This window comes from Apium graveolens, chromosome 7, assembly GCF_009905375.1.
Source record: "Apium graveolens cultivar Ventura chromosome 7, ASM990537v1, whole genome shotgun sequence".
NCBI classification, from domain to species: domain Eukaryota; kingdom Viridiplantae; phylum Streptophyta; class Magnoliopsida; order Apiales; family Apiaceae; genus Apium; species Apium graveolens.
In genome coordinates, this window is record NC_133653.1 from 215,105,707 (window position 1) to 215,120,154 (window position 14,448).

At 41.9% G+C, this 14,448-nt stretch overlaps 2 non-coding genes across 2 annotated transcripts; both read left to right on the forward strand.

Annotated features, from left to right (window-relative positions):
- The first annotated feature begins 2,012 nt into the window (after window positions 1-2,012).
- On the forward strand, window positions 2,013-2,119 carry LOC141675619 (small nucleolar RNA R71). The gene has a single exon (XR_012556262.1). It is a non-coding gene; the product is annotated as a small nucleolar RNA R71 (small nucleolar RNA).
- A 9,640-nt stretch (window positions 2,120-11,759) lies between these two features.
- LOC141675620 (small nucleolar RNA R71) lies at window positions 11,760-11,866 on the forward strand. Its single transcript, XR_012556263.1, has one exon. It is a non-coding gene; the product is annotated as a small nucleolar RNA R71 (small nucleolar RNA).
- Window positions 11,867-14,448: the final 2,582 nt, after the last annotated feature.

Genomic DNA, 14,448 nt, shown 5'->3' on the forward strand with positions numbered 1-14,448 from the left:
GACTTATCCCCTTGATGTCTGCTATAGTCCATCCTATAGCCGATTTGAATTCTCTCAAAATCCTTAAGAGCTTGTCTTCCTCACTACCTGAAAGGTCAGCTGAAATAATAACAGGTAACGTAGATGAATCACCTAAAACGGCATACCTCAAGTGTTCAGGTAATGGTTTGAGCTCTAAGGTAGGCGCTTCCTCTATTGATGGTTTGAGCTTCCCTTCAGCGTTCTTGAGGTCAGAAGTACCAAGAGATTCAAATGGTATATCTAGCTTTCGCTTCCAGGGAGAAGCGTTCAGATATTGTAATTGCTCGTTGCTATCTTCATCATCACTGTCAAATTCCCCCACTAAGGCCTTTTCTAATGCATCAGACATTAGCATGTGATCGAGTTCCGAAGTAACCGTAGAATCAATCACATCCACTTTTAAGCACTCCTCATCTTCTGTAGGGAATTTCATTGCCTTGAATATGTTGAAGGTCACATCCTGATCTTGAACCCGCATAGTAAGTTCTCCTTTTTGCACATCTATCAAGGTACGGCCAGTTGCCAAGAAAGGCCTCCCCAAGATTATGGGAATCTTTTTATCTTCCTCAAAATCCAGAATAACAAAATCAGCAGGAAAGAAGAGCTTATCCACCTTGACGAGCACATCCTCAACTATGCCCCTTGGGTAAGTAATGGAACGGTCCGCCAATTGTAGTGACATGTATGTGGGTTTTGGATCAGGTAGATCCAGCTTTTTAAAGATCGACAACGACATCAGATTAATGCTTGCTCCCAAATCACAAAGGCACTTGTCAAAAGTTAGATTGCCAATGGTGCAAGGAATGGTGAAGCTTCCTGGATCTTTCAGTTTTGGTGGTAACTTTTGTTGTAGAACCGCGCTGCATTCTTCCGTGAGAGCAACGGTTTCAAGGTCATCCAGTTTCACCTTCCTTGAAAGAATAGTCTTCATAAACTTCGCATAACTAGGCATTTGTTCCAGAGCCTCAGCGAAAGGTATATTGATGTGAAGTTTCTTGAACACCTCCAGAAACTTCCCGAACTGTTTATCCAGCTTTTGTTGCTGCAATCTCTTAGGAAAAGGTGGTGGAGGATAGAGCTGTTTCTCCCCTGTATTAGCCTCAGGCATAGTGTGTTCAACAGTAGTCTTCCTTGGTTCCGCCGCTTTCTCCCTTTGCTTAGATTCTTCATCTCGAACTTCAGCTTCGACTTCATTTGCCTTTTCAGCATCAGCTACTTTTCCAGACCTTAAGGTAATAGCCTTGACTTGCTCTTTAGCTTCCTTCCTGCCTGGTACTTCCGTGTCACTGGGAAGAGTGCCAGGTTGACGATTGAGCACTGCATTGGCTAATTGACCGATTTGATTTTCCAAGGTCTTGATAGAAACCGCCTGACTCTTGCACAACAGCTTAAGTTCCTCAAAATCAGCACTAGTAGGTGCAGCTGCACTTCCCTGTTGAGGATATGATTGTCTTGTAGCATACTGCTGTGGTTGCTGGAATCCAGGTGGGTTAAACTGTTTACTCACTCCTTGCTGATATGGTGGCTGAATAGCATTCTGATTATTTCCCCAGCTGAAATTTGGATGATTTCTGTTGTTAGGATGATAGGTTGCTGGCACAGGCTGCTGTTGTCACTGATAATTATTCACATACTGAACAGATTCGTTGACAAAAGAACACTGATCCGTAGCATGAGAACCTGCACAAAGCTCACAAACCATAGCTATTTGATTAACTCCATACGTAGCCAAAGAATCAACCTTCATTGATAGCGCTTGGAGCTGGGCTGCAATAGCGGTGGCTGCATCAACTTCCAGAATACCTGCTACCTTGCCTGATGTCATCCTCTGAGTTGGGTTTTGATGCTCATTTGCAGCCATCGTCTCAATAAGATTGTACGCCTCAGTATAGCTTTTAGCCCATAAGGCGCCTCCAGCTGCTGCATCGAGCATGGGTCGAGATTGAGCCCCCAAACCATTATAAAAACCAGTGATTACCATCCAATCCGGCATTCCATGATGTGGACATTTTCTCAACATTTCCTTGTAGCGTTCCCAAGCCTCGCACATAGATTCTGTAGGTTGCTGCGCAAACTGAGTAAGAGCACTCCTCATAGCAGCAGTCTTTGCCATTGGATAAAACTTCACCAGAAACTTTTGCGCAAGATCTTGCCACGTAGTGATTGACCCAGCTGGTTCAGAATGTAACCAGTCTTTAGCCTTATCCCTCAGTGAGAATGGGAAAAGCCTCAACTTGATAGCCTCATCAGTCACGCCATTATACTTAAAAGTGCTGCAGATCTCGACAAAATTCCTTATGTGCATGTTGGGGTCTTCAGTTGCCGCTCCTCCAAAAGAAACAGAATTCTGCACCATCTGAATAGTGCCCGGCTTGATTTCAAAGGTGTTAGCTTGAATAGCCGGATGAAGGATGCTTGACTGAATGTCATCAATTTTAGGCCGAGAAAAATCCATAAGAGCTGGATCAGCTTGAACAATATGATCTCCCATGTTTACTGGTTCTTTCTGCTCAGTTCCTGAATCCGAATCCTCAAAATCTAACTTCCCCGGTGTATCAAGAACTTCGTCTTTCTCCTCAGCTGTATCTAAGGTCCTCTTGCGAGCACGAGAACGAGTTTGCATAAACGCACTAAAGTACCTGAAACACAACCGAAAAGAGTAATTAACTACTACGTCCTAATCACTGAGTCCTAATGACCAATGATGGTAAGTACATAAACTAAACAACTACGCCGAGTCCCCGGCAGCGGCGCCAAAAACTTGTTAGGGCGAAATCACGCACTAATATTCACGCAAGTATACGCGTTCGCAAGTAATATAGAATACTTTCTAATTCGTTCCCTCAGAGACTCAGACTAAGTTATTGTCTAATTTAACTCACTCACCAATGTATGATTACTTCTCAATATTAAGATAATAACACTTAAAATTGTTGGTTGAATATTAACTATAATTAACTACTTAATTAACCACTTAACTAACACTGCAATTTATCAATAATAAAACACTCATGAGATCACAACTTCATTATTACTTCCTTCTATAGCCATAGTTATTACCTTTAGCATGTGACAGTGATGATATTAATCGAATAACACAAAACTGATAAAAGCCAACTTTCATTGTACTAATACCATTCTACCAAACATCCACAATTAAGATAGAAGTTGAATAGTCATCAATTATGTTGAGTTCCTATATGTCTACAGAAATTGACAACACAACGATTTAAGCACAAGTTATTCCTTTTGATTACATAGGGCAAATAAAACTGTTAGAGTTACCCACTAATCATGCACAACGTACATGAACCTATGCTAGCATGGCAAGTTCTAAATCTCAAGATCCACTGTCGCTTCACAAGAGATTAACACCCTATCTTATATGTTCGCGACGCACATAAGACGAATACGCACAACCAATACTAGATATCATGCAATCATCACACACTAAAGTATTAAACAATTAACTAAAGAATTCCATAATAAATCCGTTGCAACCCCACGATCACGATTAGCCCATAATAGAACTTATCGCCATCATGGGTTCATATGAAATCATGATAAACGAACACAAGAAAATAACAACTAAACTAATTATATTAAAACAGAGTACGTCACAAGAGTAAATAAGTCAAAGCAAGAAAACTAGCATCCAACGTTACAACGAAACAAGAATCACAAGAATATATGCTTCCTCTTCGTTGCTGTGTGCTAAATCGGTCTTCTTCCTTATCTCCTTCGCTTCTTGCAAAACACAATCTAAAACATAATCCCCTCTTAATACTCTGTGAAAAACGTCTCAAATCTACTTATATAATAGTCCCATAAAACTCAGATTACATAGAAGTTGGAAGCCAAACAGAAGTAGAAGTCTAAAACAATATATTATTTTCCCCGACCCTGCGCGGCCGCTCAGCATTTCTGCGCGGGCGCGCAAGGCTGCTGCGCGGCCGCTCAGCATTGCTGCGCGGGCGCGCAGGACCCTACTGGAAAATTTCCAGGTTTGCTCCGTTTCTTCGCCGTAATCTGCCCGTTCTTTTCCTCTCGCAATGGTGAACACATGCCAAGGCTTATTCTTGATGATTCCTCCTCCGAAATGCAACTAATACCCTGAAATGCATAAACACTAGAAAAACGCATCAAATACACAAAATACTTGATTTCAAGACACCAATTTAAGCCATTTTAAGACGTTCTAAGTGGTATAAAATTCCACTTATCACACCCCCAAACTTAAATCAATGCTTGTCCTCAAGCGTCACAGACTCAAAAATAAATAAAAATATGCATGAATGCAATCTATATGAAAATGCAACGATCCCCCTTACTACAGTTAACCAACCAAATTGTCACGTCTCAACGAATGCAGTTAGACACTAAAGATCAAGAAACTCATGCAAACGGACATACCGCCAGAAATGTGGTGTGTGCAAATGCTTAACAGATATGCTTCGGAACTAGACCAATTACTATGACTAGACTTCCCTCAAGGCAATCCTACGATTATACAAAGAATAAAAATTCTAGGCACAAAGTGATATACAACACTACAAGAACTTTAGAGCTTACTACGGAATCGTGCTTTTTATTTACAACACAAATGCTTATTTGACTGTGCAGTGAGTGAGATCCACAAAAGACTTATACAATGGTATCCATGTAACGAGCGTTAGGTTAGCGGATCCCAGACTCTAAAAGCCTTAGGTCACTAGGCACAAAGTCCCCTAAGAACTTAATAACTCGAATACCAAAGAGCCCCCTCTTGATCAATTACGCAATTTTTTTTTTTTTTAACTCTGAGCAAGTGCGTTTCGCTCCATCTTGCTCAACCCTAGACTACTCGCATAACATGCGAGCCGGCTACTAGCCATTTGACGCCTAGCCACAACTAGCAACAAATTCCATTTTTACTCCATTTTTTTTTCTTTTTCATGCCTTTACCACTAAGAACCTATTATCAAATTCTAAGCATAATAAATAGATTATCCTCGAAAATAATCAGATCATAACAACAATCTAGTCCTTCAGCATTCTCTAAGACTTAGTGACAATACAAGTGCTTCTAGCATGCATATCAACCTACACAACTTAATATCACTTTAATGCTATCACTACACTCACATCAATATCACAATTCAGTCGATAAATCATTGCAAAAGGGATCATGGTATATGCATGAGCTATATGATATGACAACAAATAAAGCTATATAAAAAAAACTATATGGCAAAAATTATGCAACTCTATGAATTAACTATCATGAATATGCAACTATATGACACACACAAAATATTCCTTAACTACCACCCCCAAACTTAAAATCTTCACTGTCCCCAGTGAAGGTAGTAGAAAGGAACACAGGGTATACCTACTCGGAGTCATCATCATCATCACCCTCAGTGGGTGGAGTATCAGGCAGCGGGTATGCAGAGTCCTCACCAAAAACTGGCCACTGGATATCAGCTCCAAGGCCTCGAAAAGCAGTCCCTAACGCAAGGGTGAGCTCCTGAGCAAACCTGCTCTGCGTCTCATACATGGCATCCATCCGCCGTGAAAGCCTCCTATACTGGGCATCACCCATCCCAGCACCCTCCTGAGCTCTCAAATAACTAGCCTCACCACGCTCTGGCCTGGCCATAGTAGCACCTCGTGCTGGACGCCCTCCTGGAAGACGATAACCCAGCCCATGCTCCTCAGGCTCACCACCGGTCCACTCCTGCATCCCATTCAGAGTGCCAGAATCTATAGGAGCTGCTGGCAACTGCAACTGCTCATGAGCCGGCCAGTTCACTCCTACTGCACGACATAGCTTTGTAACCGTGGATGCATAAGGGATGTTCATATGCTTTGCTCCCCTCAAAAACTTCAGAATTCCTTGGTAGATAAACTCACCAAGGTCCACATAGTATTCCTCATTCAGAATTCCCCACAACAACTGTGCTCTCTCAACTGTGACCTCGTGTGCATGTGAAGAAGGCAAAATATTAGCACATATAAATGCGTTCCATGCACGGGCATACCTGTTCATGGCGATCGCCGAAAAGTGATGATACTCATTATTGGCTGGACTGCGGTTCCAAACTGTGCCCGGTCGACAGAGAGTCGCATAAATCAAATCCAAGTCAAAATCCTCAGCATTCTTTTCATTCCAGTTCTCCTCCTCGGGCTTCCTCTCTCGCTATCCAATCACTCGGTGAATCGCCGCAGGATGATAATCAACCGTCAGCCCCCGAACTACAGAAAACCCATTCTTTTCAGCCTTCGCGTTCGCGTAGAACTCGCGAACAACACTCATCGGTACTGCTTCGGGTGACTCACAAAAAGCTATCCACCCCTTCTCTGCAATCATGGGCAACAACTCACCATCCCTCCCTGATGGTAAAAAGCCCCTCTCCTTCAGAATCGGCTTCCCCAACAGCCTAGTGTACTCCTCCTCCGCGGCTCTGTCAGTTAACCGAGGCCTCGCAGCAGTACCCCTTGATGAATCAGCAGTAGGAACTGTGCTGCTGCTGTCAATAGTGCGTGCTCTCTTGGGTGCCATTGATTTGTGAATAAAAGCATGTAAGAACTGATTTTTGATATTTATGAGAGGGTTTAAGTGTAGGAAGTTGTGTGAGATATGTAGGATAGGTGTATGTATATATAGGGTGTGGAGTAGGTTAAATTAGATTAGGAGTGGGGTTGAGGTATAAAATCATGGGGTAATGGGAAAAGAATTCGTGGGTTTATGGGCTGTAATGGGTTTTTGTGTTTTTGTTTTTTTTTTTTTCTGAACTGTAAAAAAAATTCTGGAACTCGACCCCTGCGCGGCCGCTCAGCATAGCTGCGCGGGCAGGCAGAGGGTCTCTGGAAAAAAAATTTTTCAGCCCCTGTTTTCTGATTTTTTTTGTGTGTTTTTGGATAGGTTATTAACTTCTAAGGGTTCCTGTAACAACAATTCATGGGTTGCCTCCCACGCAGCGCTTCTTTTTCGTCATTAGCTTGACGTTCCGTTCCTTTCTCACGTAGTCAACAAAATGGCACTAACCACCTCTCGGTTTGCTATGTCCCCATAGTAGTGCTTCAACCGCTGACCGTTAACCTTGAATGCTTGGTCTGAATCATTCTCAAAAATTTGCACCGCTCCATGTGGAAACACAGTTTTGACAATAAAAGGTCCAGACCACCTTGATTTCAAATTCCCAGGAAAAAGTCGGAGCCGAGAGTTGAATAACAGAACTTGTTGCCCTGGCACAAACAACTTAGGATGTAGCTTCCTATCGTGCCACTTTTTCACCTTTTCCTTATACATTTTGTTATTCTCGTACGCTTGAAGTCGAAATTCATCAAGTTCATTAAGCTGAAGCATTCTTTTCTTACCAGCTGCATCTAAATCCAGGTTCAATTTCTTCAATGCCCAGTAGGCCTTATGCTCAAGCTCCGCCGGTAGATGACATCCCTTACCGTACACCAACTGAAACGGTGACATCCCAAGTGGAGTTTTGTATGCTGTTCTGTAAGCCCAAACAGCTTCATCGAGCTTTAAAGACCAATCCTTCCTTGATGGACAAACAACCTTCTCTAGAATGCGCTTTATCTCTCTGTTAGACACTTCCGCTTGACCATTTGTTTGCGGATGATAGGCAGTAGCTACTCGATGATTCACATTATAACGCTGCATCATAGAAGTGAACTTACGGTTGCAAAAATGCGATCCTTCATCACTTATGATTACCCGAGGTGTTCCAAACCTTGTGAAAATTTGCTTATGAAGAAAATTTAGCATTGCCTTTGCATCATTTGTTGGTAAAGCTTTAACTTCGACCCATTTGGAGACATAGTCGACTGCCAGCAAAATGTACTGATTATTGCAAGACGAGATAAAAGGCCCCATGAAATCGATTCCCCATACATCAAAGACCTCGACTTTAAGCATCACATTTAATGACATCTCATCCTTCCTTGACAAATTTCCCACTCTTTGGCAACGATCACACCTTAAAACAAACTGATGAGCATCCTTGAACAAGGTGGGCCAGAAAAAACCTGCTTGCAGAATACGAGCTACCGTTTTCTCACCTCCATAGTGTCCACCATAAACTGTGGCATGGCAGTCTCATAATATCCCCTCCGTCTCACAGAACGGGATACATCTCCTGATGATCTGGTCAGCTCCCTGTCTAAACAAATATGGTTCATCCCACATATACCACTTCACCTCATGCAGAAACTTCTTCTTTTGCGCGGATGTCAAATTGGGAGGCATTATATTGCTGACAAGATAGTTTACAATATCTGCAAACCATGGTTCTTCCTCTTGAATTGCAAACAACTGCTCATCCGGAAAAGATTCATTGATTAACGTCCTATCTTGTGAAGTAGAATCGGGATTCTCCAACCTAGAGAGATGGTCAGCTACTTGATTCTCGGTACCTTTTCTATCTTTGATCTCTAACTCAAATTCCTGAAGTAAAAGCACCCAACGAATGAGTCTCGGCTTCGAATCCTTCTTAGAAACCAAATAGCGAATAGCTGCATGATCAGTGAATACTGTCACTTTCGTACCAAGCAGATAAGATCAAAATTTCTCAAAGCCAAAGACTATAGCCAAAAGCTCCTTCTCAGTAGTGGTGTAGTTCAATTGGGCCCCATTTAAAGTCTTACTCGCATAGTAGACCACATGGAAGAGATTTTTCTTGCGCTGTCCCAGAACTGCACCTACCGCATAGTCACTCGCATCACACATCATCTCAAACAGTTATGTCCAATCTGGTGCTGTAATAACTGGTGCCGTGATCAAACTCTTCTTGAGAGTCTCGAATGCTGCCAAACATTCATCATCAAATTTGAAAGGCACATCTTTCTCAAGTAAATTGCACAACGGCTTAGATATCTTTGAAAAGTCCTTGATGAATCGCCGATAAAAACCCGCATGACCGAGAAAACTACGGATTCCTTTCACTGAATTAGGTGGGGGAAGATTTTCAATGACTCCCACCTTGGCCTTGTCCACCTCCAGACCTTTGCTAGAGACCTTATGCCCAAGGATAATGCCTTCACGCACCATAAAATGACATTTCTCCCAATTAAGCACCAAATTAGTTTCCACGCATCTTTTGAGTACGGCGCGCAGATTATTCAAGCATTCATCATATGAGTGTCCAAAGACGGAGAAGTCATCCATGAACACTTCGACGTTATTTCCAATCATGTCAGAGAATATAGCCATCATACATCTCTGAAAGGTGGCCGGGGCACCACATAACCCAAACGAAACTCTATGAAAAGCAAATGTGCCAAATGGACAAGTGAAGGTAGTCTTTTCCTGATCCTCTGGTGCAATACAAATCTGATTATACCCGGAATACCCATCCAGAAGACAAAAATACTCATGTCCCGCCAATCTGTCCAGCATTTGATCAATGAATGGGAGAGGGAAGTGATCCTTTCTTGTGGCTTTGTTCAGTTTTCTATAATCCATGCATACTCTCCATCCTGTAACTGTTCGAGTAGGGATGAGCTCATTCTTTTCATTTGCGACCACAGTGATACCTCCCTTCTTAGGAACACATTGTACAGGGCTCACCCACGAGCTGTCAGAAATAGGATAAATGATGCCTGCATCCAGCCATTTCAGAATTTCTTTCTTCACTACCTCCTTCATGATTGGGTTCAGTCTTCGCTGCTGTTCCACAGTTGGCTTACTACCTTCCTCTAACAGAATTTTATGCATACAATATGAGGGACTTATCCCCTTGATGTCTGCTATAGTCCATCCTATAGCCGATTTGAATTCTCTCAAAATCCTTAAGAGCTTGTCTTCCTCACTACCTGAAAGGTCAGCTGAAATAATAACAGGTAACGTAGATGAATCACCTAAAACGGCATACCTCAAGTGTTCAGGTAATGGTTTGAGCTCTAAGGTAGGCGCTTCCTCTATTGATGGTTTGAGCTTCCCTTCAGCGTTCTTGAGGTCAGAAGTACCAAGAGATTCAAATGGTATATCTAGCTTTCGCTTCCAGGGAGAAGCGTTCAGATATTGTAATTGCTCGTTGCTATCTTCATCATCACTGTCAAATTCCCCCACTAAGGCCTTTTCTAATGCATCAGACATTAGCATGTGATCGAGTTCCGAAGTAACCGTAGAATCAATCACATCCACTTTTAAGCACTCCTCATCTTCTGTAGGGAATTTCATTGCCTTGAATATGTTGAAGGTCACATCCTGATCTTGAACCCGCATAGTAAGTTCTCCTTTTTGCACATCTATCAAGGTACGGCCAGTTGCCAAGAAAGGCCTCCCCAAGATTATGGGAATCTTTTTATCTTCCTCAAAATCCAGAATAACAAAATCAGCAGGAAAGAAGAGCTTATCCACCTTGACGAGCACATCCTCAACTATGCCCCTTGGGTAAGTAATGGAACGGTCCGCCAATTGTAGTGACATGTATGTGGGTTTTGGATCAGGTAGATCCAGCTTTTTAAAGATCGACAACGACATCAGATTAATGCTTGCTCCCAAATCACAAAGGCACTTGTCAAAAGTTAGATTGCCAATGGTGCAAGGAATGGTGAAGCTTCCTGGATCTTTCAGTTTTGGTGGTAACTTTTGTTGTAGAACCGCGCTGCATTCTTCCGTGAGAGCAACGGTTTCAAGGTCATCCAGTTTCACCTTCCTTGAAAGAATAGTCTTCATAAACTTCGCATAACTAGGCATTTGTTCCAGAGCCTCAGCGAAAGGTATATTGATGTGAAGTTTCTTGAACACCTCCAGAAACTTCCCGAACTGTTTATCCAGCTTTTGTTGCTGCAATCTCTTAGGAAAAGGTGGTGGAGGATAGAGCTGTTTCTCCCCTGTATTAGCCTCAGGCATAGTGTGTTCAACAGTAGTCTTCCTTGGTTCCGCCGCTTTCTCCCTTTGCTTAGATTCTTCATCTCGAACTTCAGCTTCGACTTCATTTGCCTTTTCAGCATCAGCTACTTTTCCAGACCTTAAGGTAATAGCCTTGACTTGCTCTTTAGCTTCCTTCCTGCCTGGTACTTCCGTGTCACTGGGAAGAGTGCCAGGTTGATGATTGAGCACTGCATTGGCTAATTGACCGATTTGATTTTCCAAGGTCTTGATAGAAACCGCCTGACTCTTGCACAACAGCTTAAGTTCCTCAAAATCAGCACTAGTAGGTGCAGCTGCACTTCCCTGTTGAGGATATGATTGTCTTGTAGCATACTGCTGTGGTTGCTGGAATCCAGGTGGGTTAAACTGTTTACTCACTCCTTGCTGATATGGTGGCTGAATAGCATTCTGATTATTTCCCCAGCTGAAATTTGGATGATTTCTGTTGTTAGGATGATAGGTTGCTGGCACAGGCTGCTGTTGTCACTGATAATTATTCACATACTGAACAGATTCGTTGACAAAAGAACACTGATCCGTAGCATGAGAACCTGCACAAAGCTCACAAACCATAGCTATTTGATTAACTCCATACGTAGCCAAAGAATCAACCTTCATTGATAGCGCTTGGAGCTGGGCTGCAATAGCGGTGGCTGCATCAACTTCCAGAATACCTGCTACCTTGCCTGATGTCATCCTCTGAGTTGGGTTTTGATGCTCATTTGCAGCCATCGTCTCAATAAGATTGTACGCCTCAGTATAGCTTTTAGCCCATAAGGCGCCTCCAGCTGCTGCATCGAGCATGGGTCGAGATTGAGCCCCCAAACCATTATAAAAACCAGTGATTACCATCCAATCCGGCATTCCATGATGTGGACATTTTCTCAACATTTCCTTGTAGCGTTCCCAAGCCTCGCACATAGATTCTGTAGGTTGCTGCGCAAACTGAGTAAGAGCACTCCTCATAGCAGCAGTCTTTGCCATTGGATAAAACTTCACCAGAAACTTTTGCGCAAGATCTTGCCACGTAGTGATTGACCCAGCTGGTTCAGAATGTAACCAGTCTTTAGCCTTATCCCTCAGTGAGAATGGGAAAAGCCTCAACTTGATAGCCTCATCAGTCACGCCATTATACTTAAAAGTGCTGCAGATCTCGACAAAATTCCTTATGTGCATGTTGGGGTCTTCAGTTGCCGCTCCTCCAAAAGAAACAGAATTCTGCACCATCTGAATAGTGCCCGGCTTGATTTCAAAGGTGTTAGCTTGAATAGCCGGATGAAGGATGCTTGACTGAATGTCATCAATTTTAGGCCGAGAAAAATCCATAAGAGCTGGATCAGCTTGAACAATATGATCTCCCATGTTTACTGGTTCTTTCTGCTCAGTTCCTGAATCCGAATCCTCAAAATCTAACTTCCCCGGTGTATCAAGAACTTCGTCTTTCTCCTCAGCTGTATCTAAGGTCCTCTTGCGAGCACGAGAACGAGTTTGCATAAACGCACTAAAGTACCTGAAACACAACCGAAAAGAGTAATTAACTACTACGTCCTAATCACTGAGTCCTAATGACCAATGATGGTAAGTACATAAACTAAACAACTACGCCGAGTCCCCGGCAGCGGCGCCAAAAACTTGTTAGGGCGAAATCATGCACTAATATTCACGCAAGTATACGCGTTCGCAAGTAATATAGAATACTTTCTAATTCGTTCCCTCAGAGACTCAGACTAAGTTATTGTCTAATTTAACTCACTCACCAATGTATGATTACTTCTCAATGTTAAGATAATAACACTTAAAATTGTTGGTTGAATATTAACTATAATTAACTACTTAATTAACCACTTAACTAACACTGCAATTTATCAATAATAAAACACTCATGAGATCACAACTTCATTATTACTTCCTTCTATAGCCATAGTTATTACCTTTAGCATGTGACAGTGATGATATTAATCGAATAACACAAAACTGATAAAAGCCAACTTTCATTGTACTAATACCATTCTACCAAACATCCACAATTAAGATAGAAGTTGAATAGTCATCAATTATGTTGAGTTCCTATATGTCTACAGAAATTGACAACACAACGATTTAAGCACAAGTTATTCCTTTTGATTACATAGGGCAAATAAAACTGTTAGAGTTACCCACTAATCATGCACAACGTACATGAACCTATGCTAGCATGGCAAGTTCTAAATCTCAAGATCCAATGTCGCTTCACAAGAGATTAACACCCTATCTTATATGTTCGCGACGCACATAAGACGAATACGCACAACAAATACTAGATATCATGCAATCATCACGCACTAAAGTATTAAACAATTAACTAAAAAATTCCATAATAAATCCGTTGCAACCCCACGATCACGATTAGCCCATAATAGAACTTATCGCCATCATGGGTTCATATGAAATCATGATAAACGAACATAAGAAAATAACAACTAAACTAATTATATTAAAACAGAGTACGTCACAAGAGTAAATAAGTCAAAGCAAGAAAACTAGCATCCAACGTTACAACGAAACAAGAATCACAAGAATATATGCTTCCTCTTCGTTGCTGTGTGCTAAATCAGTCTTCTTCCTTATCTCCTTCGCTTCTTGCAAAACACAATCTAAAACATAATCCCCTCTTAATACTCTGTGAAAAACGTCTCAAATCTACTTATATAATAGTCCCATAAAACTCAGATTACATAGAAGTTGGAAGCCAAACAGAAGTAGAAGTCTAAAATAATATATTATTTTCCCCGATCCTGCGCGGCCGCTCAGCATTTCTGCGCGGGCGCGCAAGGCTGCTGCGCGGCCGCTCAGCATTGCTGCGCGGGCGCGCAGGACCCTACTGGAAAATTTCCAGGTTTGCTCCGTTTCTTCGCCGTAATCTGCCCGTTCTTTTCCTCTCGCAATGGTGAACACATGCCAAGGCTTATTCTTGATGATTCCTCCTCCGAAATGCAACTAATACCCTGAAATGCATAAACACTAGAAAAACGCATCAAATACACAAAATACTTGATTTCAAGACACCAATTTAAGCCATTTTAAGACGTTCTAAATGGTATAAAATGCCACTTATCAATAACCTCTGTCAGTGATTTGACTGATGCTCAAAAGATTATTCTTCAGTCCATCCACCAGAGCTACATTTTCTATTGCTACATTTCCAATTATCAAGTTGCCATATCCCAGAGTGTGTCCTACATTTCCATCTCCATAAGATACATCTGGGCTAGCCTTCTTCTCAAATTCTGACAACAGATATTTATTTCCAGTCATGTGTCCTGAACATCCACTATCCAAGACAAGTGTATTTTTCTTGTTACCCTGCAATCAGAAGAATAATCAATTAGAAGGAGTTTTAAGGACCCACACTTGTTGGGCCCTCTTTTGGACAACTTAAGCCTTTGTGTGTTAAGAGTACTTTTTACAGTTTTTTTTTTGTCAGGATTTGTCTTATTAGAAACAGATTTAGTAAAACCAACAGAATTAAGCACACAAGCAACTTTATTAAACTTAGGAAAAGGTTCATAAAA